Genomic DNA, 3,579 nt, shown 5'->3' with positions numbered 1-3,579 from the left:
CACGTGGGTGGGCCGGCCCAGGTGGAGGGCTGCCTGTGCGAACCCCTGCCATTCTGCCGCAAACTGCCGCAGCTAGGATGTCCCGTATGAACTTACCTCTCCCAATGGCATCTGATGATTCTGAAGCATAACTATATTTTATATCCCCCGCAAAAAAAAACTATATTTTATATCCCTTCTCTTAAAATATGTGGGCCTGTCAGCTCAAATGGCCTATGATCAGTGCAGCCCATTTTGCACCTTTATTTTTTTAGAATATTATTGATCTACGGATTACAAAATTGCTTCTATAATTTGAAATAATATAAATATTTGTAAAATTAAAATTAAGATATTATATAAAACTGTACTGCATTTGTTTTGGCAAAAACGGTACTACTCATAGATGACCAATTTAACATAAAAAACCGGAGCCGCTAGGTCTCGAACCATATGAGCAAAATTAACATAAAAGGGAGATGCTTGGTCTCAAACCTGCAACCAACGAATAGAACACATACCGATCTAGCAACTACACACCTTTGAAGCTCTATTGTCTAGTGTGGAGTATGGATAACAATATTTTTTGAACCAGGATGCATGTGGAGCTTAAATGGGCTGCGGATACTTCGGCCAATTTTGCACACGCTATTTTCTTTAAGATGTTTGTAAAACTTAAGTAATAAAGTTATGTTCAAATATTTGTGTGTTAAAAATATTACAAATAAAAAATATAATTATTAAATAAAAAATTATAAGCCTGAGTATTGTATAAAAAAATATCCAGTAAAACGTAAGTAATAAAAACATTTAAGATAATTTTTAAGATATTCTTAAACATATGTAATAAAATTATGTTCAAATATTGGTGTGTTAAAAATATTATACATACAAACGATGCTTTGTGAATAAAAAAATTAAGTATAAACATGTGTGCGTACTAGAGACGACTGAATATTCATATCATCGGTTTAAATTTAAAACTATGAATATTTATAGGAACATGGAACTATACAAATGTGCGTAAATGTTTTGCACAATTAAAATAATATTGTTGAATTGGAATTTCACAAGTATTTGTATTATTTTAAATTATACATACATTTTTGTAATTCATAAATATATAATTATTTTTCAAATAATACACAAACAGTTTTGAAAGGAATTTATTTTTTTGTATTTACAGTGTTTATAACATGCGAATTTTAAACATTACTTTTACTACTGAGATCATAATTTACATAAAATTTCTTAAAAAAATGGAAGTAAATGCAAAGTGCATAATGGGTTGCACTGATCATAGTTCATTAGAGCTGACAGGCCCACATGTTATAAGCGACAGAATATATAATGTAGTTATCCTCTAGGATGTTTTAAGAAAAATAGTTATCCTGTAGACTCATTGGATATCGTTAGGCATGGTGGTTACAGCGTGCACGCGTCTTTAGTTGGTGGCGGGTTCGAATCCTGCCACCTCGTCGCCTGGGTCTCACCTGGACTTGCCTGGATCTGCTCCAGGAGCTGTAGCCGGCGCTCTGGCGTTAGATAAGAATAGCTCCTGACCCGTCGGTGTACAGTGTTTTTCTGAGGGACCCGCATGTCAGTCCGATGTGGCGGACGCTTGCCGGTCAGCCCGGGCGTTTCTTTAGCACAGTAGAGACGCAAGCGCTCATACACGCGCGCATACACTCACCCCTATGAGCACCTCCGACAGACTGAGCCGGCATATCTATCTTGAAATTTACAAGTCGCCGTAGGCACCTCGTCGTCAACGGGAACGTCTTCTCTCACTGAATGCGGATCGCCGGAAATCCTGAAATAAATCCAGGAATAAATGCGAGCACCAGGATTTGAACCCTGGTGAGCTGGGGATACCACAGTTCGTCTAACCATCCAACCACAGGTTAGTTTGCGTCAGCCCGGGCGTTTAAGACCCATTTGAGGAACCCGTCTGGGTCACAATTTTTTGACCGGGTCGTCCGCTCGGACTTTTAAGGCGTCCGGCTGCAGATGCTATGAACGTTGCTCTACGCCCCATGCCAGTGTCTCAACCTTGCTGCGGTGTGGTCGTGCCGGTCCTCGCTCCTGTCCCCTTGGGGAGCTTTCCCTGCTCTCACCGGTTCCCCGTGGCTCACCGCACATTTTTAAATTCATGGATTTTTACCAATTTTGTTCATTTCATGTAATCTACTTGTAATAAATTATTTCCTCAAGGAAAGACTTGTAATGAATTATTGTTGGGCCCATCTTCTAGATGCAAAGTCGTGGTGAAATGAAATTCTTCTCGACGAAAGAATTGCTAGTATGATAAAAAGAAACAAATGGAAGAAGAGGGAGACTAAACAGGAAACGAAAAACAGAACTGAAATACAGGTAGCCAAATAGCCAAACGCCACTAATGCCACGAGTCATTTTAGCACGTTTCTATTCAATATATCTGAAAAGCAGGAAGGTAGTTACACTGCACAAGCGTCATATTACAAGATCTGTAAGATTTTTTCTAAAGTGGAAGCAAATGTTATACTAGCATATAAGATCAGATAGGCACTCGGCGTTTCTTCCTCCCGGACAAGTTAACACTTTGAGGTAGATCTTGAACAGAACTTACAACAAAGTGTTCAAACCTTGTGTAAGGGGGTATCCTTGATTCCCATGCCAACAGACTGAACTCGCCTTTTGGTCTGTTATTCGGGTTTACCAGCAGTTCTCCAAGTGTCACCGTTTCCTTTTTCATCAGATCATTATTAGTCAGTCTGTTGCTGCTATTAGTACAGTTGGTGATGCGAACTGCAGATGACCGATGCAAAGCGAAGTCGGTTATGTCCACCGGATGACCTTGTTCAAAGAGCAGATATGGATATACACCGTGCTCGGATAGGTTCTTCTGAATCACTCGTCTGGTTTTGCCCAGTACGCAAAGCCAGAATTGAACATCCAGATTCCTTCTCAACACATCCGCGAATGCATTCGTCGTGACGAGTGATCCTCCTACCTGAAATATCTTTGCAAATTCTTCCGCGATCCGCACTAGCTGCGGGTGCTCTGATGGGTCTGCACTGCCAAACGTGAGTGTCTTGAAGAGGTACCAAAACTCCTCATAGGAGAGGTGACTGAGACAAATTGGCTTCACTGTTCCAAATCTTGCTATCCTTTGAAGCTTGCTTATGATGGTCACCTTGCTTCCTTTGCTCATTCTTCTAAGAAAGGAGTAAAACTTCGCCCAATCCTCCTCAACTACATCTGAAACAAAATCAACAACCACCAAAGTGGTCCCTGATATGGTCCTCCTTCCATGCTCGATTATTCTCAAGAGACTATCTCCGTTTAAATGCAAAATAGAAGCGAAATGTGAGCGGACCCTCTCGTTGTCGCAGACATGAGCAACCAACGTTTTCTTTCCGACCGCGACGCCACCAATGATCGGGAGCACGGCCGGAAAATCACCGGGAGGGTCATGTTGCAGCAAGAAGCTCAAGAGTTGCTGCTTCTCTACGTGCCGGCCAAACGTGAAGTGGTCCGTATAAAGGTAGGCCTGCCAGACATCCGCTCACATCCACCCAGAAACACAACAAATTCTGCCATGTTTGCGACAACAATCTC

General features: G+C 41.1%; 1 pseudogene; it reads right to left on the bottom strand.

Moving 5' to 3' along the window:
* Nucleotides 1-2,318: 2,318 nt before the first annotated feature.
* Nucleotides 2,319-3,579, bottom strand: part of LOC125546512 — a 4,465-nt pseudogene continuing 3,204 nt past the window's right edge.

This window comes from Triticum urartu, chromosome 3 (genome assembly GCF_003073215.2).
Source record: "Triticum urartu cultivar G1812 chromosome 3, Tu2.1, whole genome shotgun sequence".
Classification (NCBI taxonomy): Eukaryota; Viridiplantae; Streptophyta; class Magnoliopsida; order Poales; family Poaceae; genus Triticum; species Triticum urartu.
The sequence above is the reverse complement of the archived record's forward strand: the minus strand, read 5'-3'. Positions and strand labels throughout refer to the sequence as shown.